The following is an 11695-nucleotide window of genomic DNA, read 5'->3' as shown; positions in this document are numbered from 1 at the left end:
TGCTGATATAGCAAGATTGAAAAGGCAGTGCCCCAGCTGTAAGAAATTTAGCTTACTAAGCAGAGAAACATCTTCTGACACCTCTACTTAGTTATATTCAACTCTGTTAGCTCATTGTCAGCTGAGCAATAGAACTGAGCAGAAAAGTGGTGCTTTCCTGCTCAGTAACTCAACTTTCTGATGAAGGAAAGAGCAGGGGGCTCCACAGTTTTAGTGCATTTTATTCATTGTGTCCAAAATAGTTACTTGTTGGTGGGGTGAGGGCTGCTTTTAGAGATCTGTTATTTGTAATGTGTAGCACTGGAGGGCAATGGCAAATTTACAACTCTGCAATGTGACATGAAGCATGGGTTGTTTTCAAAATATATCCAGTTTCCCCCATTATTATTGGTTATTATTAACTATTTTTGCAATTCATCTTTCAACTTTGTGCGTAAAGTTTACTAAAAGTTTTGGCTGCAGCCAACATATCTATATATATTATACACAGTATGTCTTATCTAAAAGTTGAAAAACAATTAAGGACAATTAACATTATATACAAAATGTATATGAAAAAATGATTCAATAATTTATTGGAATAAATAACAAATAAATACAAGTATACGTATCACAAATTTTAAATCCCCCCAAACAAAATTCTTTGGTCGGTGCAGCTAACTAAATATGGTTTGGGAAAGCTCACAATCCTTTAATTGCCAACCTACAAAATCATCTTCATAAATATTCATGGAAATAAAATCCAGTCATCAAGGATAAGCATTGACATGTACATTTAGAACAGTCTTATTCCATTAGGGGCAATTTTTTCAGAAAGATTATGAAAGAAGAAATAACTGATATCACTGAAGAAGGTTCCAAGTCCAGCTATATGTTTGTCTCACAGGCATGTTGTTGAGGTTTAGGCAATGGTATAATGGGAGACTTTGGGTGAATTTTTTTGGGTGTCAAAGTAGCCCCTGTGAGAATTCACAAGTACTTGTCTGTCAAGTCTCAATTGACAATGACAAAGAAGAGGAGCTAATGGAGGTCAGTTTTTGGCAATTTAACCCAGTGTTTCAGCAATTAAAACAACGCATAACATGTCTCTATGCTATTGTACATTTAGCTATTTACTACGAGAATGGCCATGTATGTGGAACAGTACATTGTAGGTTAATTCACTGAATTCAATTGACATTTATGTAAATATCCATTTTCAATGGAGTAAAGGATTTACACTAAGAGCAGCAATGCATCCAATAACCAATCCATATTTTCGTTAAAATAAAAGAACATATGTGGAAACTTCTGCTTACCTTCGCCAGCAGTCGGTTCTTCCCTGGAAAACCATTTCTTCCATGAAAGACACAAATGTACAAATGCTGGCAAGGTAGGCAATATCCGTATTTATTAATGACCCCTAATTTTAATATAATATATTAGGTCCCTGGTTAAGAAGCCTAGTCTTTGTTGACAATGTGGTAAAATAAGCTATGAGAGTAAAGAAAACATGAAATGAGGTAGCCCAGTGTGAGCAATTATTTTGAATAATCCATTTCAACTGAACTGTAGCAAGTAAAATGGAAGGGTTAATCTCTCTGATGTCAATGCCATTTCCTATTGTTTGTCCAATGCTGCACCTTATCAAAATGGCCGATGAAAACGTGCTGCGAAGTCAACCCTGTGATATGGCATTTAGCGTCTGACATTGGAACCATAATAAGTACTTGATCAGTATCAACGTTACATTTTAAGCATGCTGATAAGACAACCCTCTCACTTCTGGTATGGCAGACATTATTGCCTTATAACGGCCCATGTCTTTATAAATGAGAAAACAATATCAAGATATCTCCATTACAGACCTAATTCAGCACAATAGTTTAACGCACATACACTTAGACATTGGATACTATTCCCATTCTCTCATTATTATGGTGAGGGGTCCAATGACCAGCAGTCCTGTGTGTCACTGCTCATCCCTGGGGAAGAGTCATTGCTGTGACCCATATCAGTCCAGTCTCCCATACTTGAGTGTTCCGACTCAAAGAGACCCAAAATACTTCCCCGAGAGCTTCCTCCGGTTTTCCTTATTTCTTGATCTCCGAGGATATCAATGAGGAAGTTGATGTATTTCATGGCCAGTCTCAGCGTTTCATTCTTGCTCAGTTTCTTGTCTGGTGGGTGGGTTGGGATGAGCTTCCTTAGCTCAGCAAATGCACTGTTAACATTCTGCTGCCTCCATCTTTCTCTGGTGTTAGTGAAAATCTTGCGTGTCATTTTAATTTCGCAGCTCTGCAATCTGAATAGGGAAGTGTAATAATCAGCTTCATTCATTTCTTTTTTTTGTAAAGGAACTAAGATCTAGTCTCTATAGATCGATATTTACATAAGAACAAAATTGTTTTGAAAGACTTCATATATATATATATATATATATATATATATATATATATATATATATATATATATATAAATATATATATATATATAGTAAAAATGTATGGATTAATTTGAGAAGTGGACCATATTTCTATGTACAACTCAAGCGTGTATTATAAAAATCCATAAAATGTTGATATTATAGTAATATAGAATGTGTTCCTTATGGAAGCCCAAAGGGAATTAAAGAGGGTACAGGTATGGGATCTGTTATCCGGAAACCCGTTATCCGGAAAGCTCCCAATTACGGAAAAGCTGTCTCCCATAGGCGTTGTTTTATCCAAATAATCCAAAATGATAAAAATGATTTCCTTCTTCTCTGTAATATTAAAACAGTATCTTGCACTTCATCACAGCTCAGATATAATTAATCCTTACTGGAGGTAAAACCAGCGTATTGGGTTTATTTAATGTTTACAGGATTTTCTAGTAGGCTTAAGGTAAAAAGATTCAAATTATGGAAAGATCTGTTATCAGGAAAACCCCAGGTTCCGAGCATTCAGGATAACAGGTCCCATACCTGCATTTATTTTTAGGTTGAATAGTAGGAAACACATTTGCTTAGCTGAAAATACAAAATAAGAAAAAATCTCATGTTGTTAAAACATTGCAGAGCCTTGCAAAGACTTATGTGAAATGTTAATAATAGTGAAAATGTCATGTTGACATATTTTTGCATTTATTAGAAAGAGAGATGCAACAAATAATGCAAGTAATTGTCTGTGGGTAGTGTAAATCTTACAAAGTCATACATATTTATTCATTTATATGTATTCATAAATATATGTAATATTTATTCATGTTCTATACTATAAACATTTATATACAAATAAATTGTTTATACAAAGTACAGGTGCACAGGGACCTGGATTTTTTCCAGCTGCTAAAAATAGTTGCAGTATTTTTTTCCTTCTGCTTAATTGTAATTCCCCGCTAAACTGATTATTTTGGGGGTGCTTTTAGTGTTTTAAATTATTTTCAATGTTAATGACAACATTGATCACAGGAATGCACTTAAACAGCAAGTTCTTTGAAAATTCTGCAATCATCCCTTTGAAAAACTGACGTTGGAATACCCCCTATACACTTGTAATTGTATAATTCGGAGTAAATTCTTATTACCATGATACAACCCCATTTCATCAGCCTTTTCCTTCCATTTGTGATGACCTAGAGATCAGTGACACTTATATAAAAAAAATAACTCAATTAGCTGTAAAACGTAGTTAAAGACAGGAAGAAAAAAATCTTGAAAAATGGGTCCGTATCATTTAATAAATATGTTTTATTTTATTTAGGGGCAGATTTATGAAAATGTGAGATAAGAGTTTAATAAATAAAAACTCACTGTAAATTGAGATGACAGTTATTAGATAGCCAAGTGCCTAGAAGGACATTTCATAGGAGCAAATGTAGTGCATATTTAATAATGCAAAACACTTACCTTTCAAGAAAACCTTACGATGAAAGAATGCAGAAATCTCTCCTACAAAATGGGTTTTCCAGTGTGCTCACTGCAGTCAGATATACAATGGATGTGCACACAAGATGTGCTGCTGGATGCAAGCAGTGATGAACTAGTTGGTAACTCAGCAAATGCGCAGACTTCTCCTTCATTTATAGAAAAGCAGAGCTTTTGTCTGACGTGTGTCACTGCTGGTCCCAGAAATACTTGGTTTTCATCTCCTGGGAGATCCTTTCTGTCAAATACGGAGATCCCTCCCATTATTTGTCCTAGACTTTCCACTGGCTTGAGGAATAGGTGTTGTAACATGGGTCAGTTCTGTGATGGATTCAGTGTGCAAAGCCAAAAAGAGAACAATAAAACAGAATTATTTTGTGCTCAGAAAGGAAAATGTTAATGTATGCTGCATAGTGCAAGGGTCAAACGTGGCCTGAAACATTGCTGCAATGCCTTAAAAAGTTTGCAATAAGGGCATTTTTATTCTTCATAAGATAAGTGGTGCTGTTCCATTCTGTCTGGCATAGTGCAATGGAACCATAAGGAAATACTGTAACCCATGTAACAGAAATAGCATAGGTCAAATAATTATACCTCACAACATGAGTTTGTGAATGAAATATTGTAGAAGTATAGGATCCGTTATCCAGAAAGCTCCAAATTACGGAAAGGCCATCTCCCATAGACTCCATTACAATGAAATAATTCACATTTTAAAAAATGGTTTCCATTTTCACTGTAATAATAAAACAGTACCTTGTATTTGATTCTAGCTAAGATATAATTGATCCTTATTGGAAGAAAAACAATCTTATTGTGTCTATTTAACATTTAAATGCTTTTTTAGTAGACTTAAAATATGGAGATCCAAATTACAGAAGGACTCCTTATCTGGAAAACCTCAGGTCTCGAGCATTCTGAATAACATGTCCCATACCTGTATTGGGTAAGAAATAATAGGAGTATACTTGCAGCTACAGGTAAACACATTCCCTAGCATCCAGACTGTATTGCAAAAAAAAAATCATATACAAGTATGGGACCTGTTATCCAGAATGCTCGGGACTTGGAGTTTTCTGAATAACGGATCTTTCGATGGTTTGGATCTCCCTACTTTATATAAACCCAATAGGATTTTTTGACACTAATATGAATTCATGCAGTCTAGTTACCTTCAAGTACAATGTACTGCTTTATTTGTACAGAGAAAAGGAAATCATTTGTAAAAATTTGAATTATTTGTTTAAAATGGAGTCTATGGGAGACAAGTTTTCTGGATAATAGGTTTTTAGATAAAGGCTGTATTAACTCATGATGGAAGATAGTGCTAATGTATTTGTTTTTTACTTATCTGGAACTGTTTGAAGGCCGTCAACTTCCAATAACGTCAATGAAATTTGTTTGAAGGATAATAACCTACACTTGGTTGGTTATTCTAACCCAGTAAATCATTCATAGTATACATTTATGTGTTTTTTAAGTGCTGTAAAAATGAAAACTTTGGGGCAGATTTACAAAATTGCCAACTGTGCATTCTTTAAAGATTCCCAGAAGTTTGGATTTTGGCAATGATACTCTGATCTGTAAATAATATTGAAGCATAATAAATCTGCCAATATATATATATATTTTTGGCATATGTCAGTGGTGAATATTTCATAGATGAACATATATTTTCTCCTATGTACATAATGTTTTGTTATGCTCTCAAAATACACAGTAAAAAAAACAGCCCTCATGCTAATGATTTAATACAGTGTACAAAGAGACGTGTTTTTAGTAGAGAGCTAGCCGGGGAGATCAAATGTAAGACTTCTTTATGATATTGGCACAACAACTTGAGTCGTTAGGTAAAACTTAGTAACGCTTGAATAAGAGACCTGAATATGAAAAAGAGGCCTGAATAGAAAGACGAGCAATAAAAATTAGCAATAACAAATGTGTAGGCTTATGGAGTATTTGTTTTTAAATGGGGACCTTGACCCCCATTTGAAAGCTGGAAATAGTCAGAAGAAGTAGGTAAATAATTAAAAAACTATAAAAAAAGAAATAATGAAGACCAATTAAACTCTATAACATACTAAATAGCATACTAGAATGAAAATAGTCGGCGGGACGGCACTCTGAGCGCTTCGTTTTCCAAAGTCGCCCGAAGTTGCCTCACGAGGAACCTTCGGATGACTTCAGAAAAAAAAAACGATCCGATTGCCATCCGCCGGCAATTTTCATTCTAGCCTGCAGGAAGGCAGGGGAAGGCAGTTTAGGAGATTAGTTGCCCCAAAGAAGAGGAGATTTGTCGCCGCCGACTAATCTCCCCAAATCTGACCGTGTGTGTCCTCAATAGTAAGAGGCGAATAAACAAATGTTCCAATAACAGCTTGTTTGACCTGTTGCCAGTTTTTTCATTTTTTCATTTTACTCAGCATGGGAAAAGAATTGCAAACATTAGTTACTCGGCCCCTTAGTGAACAGATTTTCTCAGATTTTTGGTCAATTCCAGGAGCCTACAGGTGAACATTCACATTATGCCAAAATGACACATTTTTTAAGCAAATGAATACATCAGTTTGTCAAAATGTCTTCTGAGTCAGTAGAATGTTTGTTTAAGTTTGATCTGCTGGGGATCTTTAAGGATTGTCCATTTTGAACTTCTGTCCTTAAATTAGTTTCACATTTCAATGTACAGCATGAAGAGACTGGGGCAAATTCACTAACCTGCGGAGTTGCGCTAGCGCAGGCTTCACGCACTTCACCAGGCGAAGTTTCGCCAGGGCGCCGCTAATTCACTAAAATCCGAAGTTGCGCTCAGGGAGGCGAAAGGTAGTGAAGTTGCGCTAGCGTTAATTCTTCAAGCAAAGTGAAGCGATGACTAATTAGCATACAGCACCAAGTTAAAGTACAATGGACGTATATGTAGCAGCAAATACATTACACTACACAAGCTGGGAAAACTTCATAAAATAAAATAGAGTTGTTATTTTGCCCTATACATGTGCCCACTGTATAGTTTAGGTGCCATATGTTAGGAAATGTTGGGGGGAAGGAGGGTACCCCCAAAAAAAATTACGATTACTTTTTCAGCCTATCACCCTTAAAAAAGGAAATGACACCAGTGTTTTTTGGGACGTCACGCTGTTGAATTTGCGCTAGCGTTAGCCGATTCGCGCTCTAGTGAATTTGCCCCTATGTCCTTCACCATTGAATTGACTGTTAGAGCTTCAGTATTAATACAGTGTGAACATAATGTCCTAGGGTATGTTATTGAAACTGGATAACTGTTACACTGTCTATACATATAATCACTTAAAACAAATTTTCATCCATCATTTAAACACTTACATATAGGGGGTTATTTATTAAACTCAACCTTTTCTGGTCGAGGTTTTTTTGTGGAAAAAAAACTTTACATTTTTCGAGATTTATTATACCCCGATGCTGCAAAAAGCCTGAATCCGATAATCCGCAATCTCAGACCTGCGGAGGTTCTGTATAAATCAATGGCCGTTTGGTCGAGCTTTTCATATTAAAATTATGAGATAAATTTGGATTTTAGTAAATAACCCCCTTACTGTTTTATATTGACAGTATGATGTACTTTTGTCATGCCAAGGTTTGCTTTACCTAAAGTGATCTCTTTTTTAATAAATGGTTTCTGTTCCTTAGTCCTAGCTAAATGTGTGCCAGACAAAACTGTCAATATGAAAGCGGGGGGTTCAGAATATAGATGCTTTATATATAAGTACCTTTATATGACATTGATTCACAGTGACACAATAACAAAAGAGCATTAGCTTCATATGATGCAACATACAGAGCAAGATATTGTCGTGTAATTTATACCATATTTTATAAACTAGCAGGGTGCAGATGTAACTGGATCCACCTCCTATTTGTGCCCCCCTGTTGTGGATGTGTTATTCTGTGCAAAAGTTCTTTAGTTGGATTTCTTCCACTTTTTCCTGTTTTCTGTAAATTAGGAACATAGTGGTATATAGGCGGAGAGATGGATAGTGAAGTAGGAATTTACATAATCAGATTATATGGGGATTATCTAGTGGCCGCTAAAAAGGCTCAGTGTGCTTGAGCTCTAAACCTTAGTATTCATTGCTCTCACAGCCCTGCGGAAAAACTGCACCTGCAAGTTTGCTGTCTCCTACTCTACTGGGATCTCCCCGGGAAGCAGGCAGGGTTGGAATTCAGAGGCTTCCTGCATTGTGTGTATAGGGAGTAATTGATCTGTTTGGATTAGTCTCAATAAGGCCTAGAAATTAAAGCCTGGCCAGTTACTACTATCATTTAGGGTCACTGCATGCACACCTAAGTTTCCAAAGGGACTAAGGTATATTCACGTACTGTATACTGTACATACATTCATTCATTAGAGTCTCACAGAGTTCTCGTTCTCCTTCACTGACACCCGTATATAACATATTCATATAGACAAAGAAAGCCCTGAACAATGTGCATTACTCATATACCCAGGAAAATGTATAAAATAGACCTGCACATCTTTCCATTCCATACTCTGGACTTATAAATATCAAAACATTATCTCACATTTATTAAGTCAATACTTTGAAACCACAAAAAAGATGTTTTCCAAAGGACACAGCACACTACAAGTGTACAAACAATTATTTTTGTGCTTATTCTCCAGTGGCTCCACAGGATCCTCCCAAATGGACAGATCCAAGGCCAGCATGGATGACTTCTTGTTCCCTAGTATTCATCAATAGATTAGAACAGTCTTGAACTTCATACATTCTTATTACCTGACACTCAAAAAACATGTATAACATATAGGTATATTGTACTGTATCAAGTCTCTAAATCCAATAACATTCTTAGAGTCATTATTTTGCTCTATCACTCCTCTATCAGACATCACACATAGCTAGCGGATGGCTGGCACATTGTTGATGCTATGCCAAACTGATAATTTTCCTTTCCATATAGACCTGATTTGGCAACTGACTGGACATAGGAGGGGTCTCCTTACAATTACAGTGCGGCTCGCTGAACCTGTGCAACTGAACAGTGTCTAGAAACTTATAGTGCTTGCTTCATGCCTACTATGAACTTGGGAACCTGTGCCATATTATCTTTAATTGTGGGAGGCTCGCTTGTTTATTGTAACCATATTGTGGTTTAATTCTGTGTGGTTATCAACATGGCTCCATAATTAAAGGATATGGGACATGTCTATACATTTTTTGACCAATCGTCTAGTGATTATAAAACTGGAGATAGACATTTGACTAAATTTATTTAAGGTCTGGGACTTCTATTACTAAGTTTTATGATTATATATTAAGTATTGTTTTTATTAAACCACACATTTTGTTCCTATATGTTATCTAGTCATAATAAAAGTTACATGTTAAAGCAGTACTAACTTCGGAATTCTGTTATGAATTTCATTTAAGGGTGGAAACCTAATTACTGTGGGTGATTGCACCCTTCTAGGCTTATACAGTATACATATATACAGTAAACGTTCAGGTTATCGGTAGCCGATAACCTGAACGTCTGATTACCATGACATAAAAATGTCGGGACACTCCACACACGGCCCAAAAATTGTGCGAAATGGAGATTCGTATGATCAAATTTTTGTGTCTATGGCCAGCTTAAGATGGCCATACACGGGCAGATTTCCAATTTCAGAACATTACCATTCCGACCAAATAAAGTAGTTAAAGAACAGATCAACCGATGTTCTGCCCCTGACAGCAATCGTACGATAGACAAAGCTAGTGACAGTCTCCCACTGAAAATCATACGATCGGCAATACACGCAGAGATATTACCCGCAGCCAACAGAAATTTTCTAACCTGTCCGATCGACCAAACGACTGCCGGACGAAAAATGTCGGGAAACATGATGTGTATGTTTCTTATAAAGGTTTGCAATATATACAGATTCTACTCTTTTAATATATAAATATATTGGGAATATAAGCTAATATGACTGATTGATATGAATTAGAACAGGAGTGCCCATACTTTACTTCAGGTCTACTTTTAGCGATATTTTCTATTATGATCTACATCCATAAAAGCATTGTTAGCATTCTGTTCCATGGAAAATATTACTTAAATATTATATATATATATATATATATATATATATATATATATATATATATATATATATATATATATATATATATATATATATATATATATATATAAATGAAGAGACTTTATAATGCTATATTTAACAACTATTTATGTTACCTTAACATAATAAATATTTGAATGAAAAGCATGAAATAGGAGAGTGATTTAGACAAGCTGTTTGTTGACAATGTCTTAAAATCTACTGATCACCAGCTAAAGATCTACTGGTAGATCCCGATCTACCTTTTGGGTACCCCTGAATTAGAAGAACCATGGATCATCCTGAGTGATTGATGAACTGGATTTCCAGTGGTGGTTACTTTTTGATAATGTGATGGTAAGCAATCCACCTGCGGCTAGTCAGAATTTTAACCCAGATGCAGGTAGCAGCCATCAAAATACAAGTGTTCTATTGATTGTGAACCTATTTATAACAATGTCTATGGGTGTATGGTCATCTGATCCTGCGTGGCCTGGTGATGTTTGCACATCCGCACCAATGTCATCACATAATCTGCTTCATGCCATCCATATGACATAATGCAAGAGTTTTGTATAGGAGAAAAGAAGAAAAGTATCCCAGTCTTCTTAATCAGAAAAATTACAAAAGGATATATATTATCACTTTGTGATTTGTTTTCAGTTAAACCATTAGGTCACGTGATCCTGTATCTATGAGTTCCCCCCTTAATAATTTATCCCACAAAGTGCTAGTGCTTGACCTCAATAAATTAACATTAAATAGGGTAAAACTAAGACACAATTAATTTTAAATATTGTGTGTATTTGGTAATTTCTAACTCATAAACAATTCATTTAACATTAATTAATAAATTACTGACAACCAGCTAAAACACCAATAAGGATGGTAAGTGCCACCAATTGTGATCGATTCACATTTAAATTACTTAAAGTGCAGTTATAAATATCTCTGATTCCAAGAAAAGGTAGGAAAAGGAAATTGGTAGAAAGGTGGAGAAGTCCCGTATTGTCTAGCTGATTGTTTTACTAACTGCGGGACCCCACAAAGGAGGAGAAGTCAGTGCTTCTAGAACTGTGGTCTCAATTCTATTTTATTTTCTGAGAACGTTGTGCAGAAATGGCTAATTAATATGTTTGGGGTAGACTCCCTCACTACCACGTTTTCAATAGAAAGGGCTCACCGGGTCCCCATGTGTGCTCCACCTCCGGGGGCCCCAGCCAGGCCTCTCATTGCCAGAGTGTTAAATGCAAGGGACAGAGATAAAATTATTGCCATGGCACGCACTAAAGGCCAGCTACCATTTGAGAATGTGAATGTTGCCATTTATCCGGACTACTCCCTTGAGGTCCTACGACAGCGGGCCAAATTTTAATGAGGTAAAGAAGAAGTTGCGGGATGAAAAGCTTGTCTACGCCATGCTTTACCCGGCTAAGCTATGAGTCACTGCGGAAGGGAAAGACATGAAGAAAAGGAAAATACCCAGATGGACCAATAGATATCCGCACCACTGTTGCTCCCGCTTATTATTGGCAACACCCCCTGGTCTTCATCAGCATCTTCCTCCTCCCCGCTTCACTCATGCGTCACCACTCCTGCCCCCTTCAATAACAAAAGGACAGAAACTGGTGTTAGGCAGGTAGAAGACATAGTTGCCTAGTGCTCTCCACCACCCCTGTACCCTATGCACGTGGCTTTTCTTTGTC

At 36.3% G+C, this 11695-nt stretch overlaps 1 long non-coding RNA gene across 1 annotated transcript; it reads right to left on the bottom strand.

Annotated features, from left to right (window-relative positions):
- Positions 1-550: 550 nt before the first annotated feature.
- On the bottom strand, positions 551-4419 carry LOC121393901. The gene is made up of 2 exons (XR_005961433.1): positions 3869-4419; positions 551-2284 (listed from the first exon to the last, which is right to left on the bottom strand). It is a non-coding gene; the product is annotated as an uncharacterized LOC121393901 (long non-coding RNA).
- Between the last annotated feature and the right edge of the window lie 7276 nt (positions 4420-11695).

This window comes from Xenopus laevis, chromosome 1L, assembly GCF_017654675.1.
Source record: "Xenopus laevis strain J_2021 chromosome 1L, Xenopus_laevis_v10.1, whole genome shotgun sequence".
Classification (NCBI taxonomy): Eukaryota; Metazoa; Chordata; class Amphibia; order Anura; family Pipidae; genus Xenopus; species Xenopus laevis.
The sequence above is the reverse complement of the archived record's forward strand: the minus strand, read 5'-3'. Positions and strand labels throughout refer to the sequence as shown.